We start from the raw sequence: 309 nt of genomic DNA, 5'->3' as shown, positions 1-309 counted from the left end.
ACCAGAGGGATGCAGGAGCCCACACCTCGCTCCATCCCTCTGCAGAGAAGCCCCCGAGGGAGGCAGGCACCATCCCTGACCCCCCACCCAGCACTGCACTGGGGTGCTGAGACTCCCCTGCCCCACTCAGGGGACCCTTCGAGTGGGTCCCTGCATCCCCCACCCCAACCAGGCTCCCATAGGGCTGCTGCCCGGGTCCCCGGTGGGTGCCGGTGTCACCCAGAACGCGCACGCACTCGCCTGGTCCTCTGTGAGAAGTTCCCCAGTGGGATGGGGAAGCGTTGCTGGAGCCGCTCTGGTTTCCTCTGA

This window comes from Antrostomus carolinensis, unplaced genomic scaffold (assembly GCF_000700745.2).
Source record: "Antrostomus carolinensis isolate BGI_N321 unplaced genomic scaffold, ASM70074v2 scaffold21803, whole genome shotgun sequence".
Lineage (NCBI taxonomy): Eukaryota > Metazoa > Chordata > Aves > Caprimulgiformes > Caprimulgidae > Antrostomus > Antrostomus carolinensis.
The sequence above is the reverse complement of the archived record's forward strand: the minus strand, read 5'-3'. Positions refer to the sequence as shown.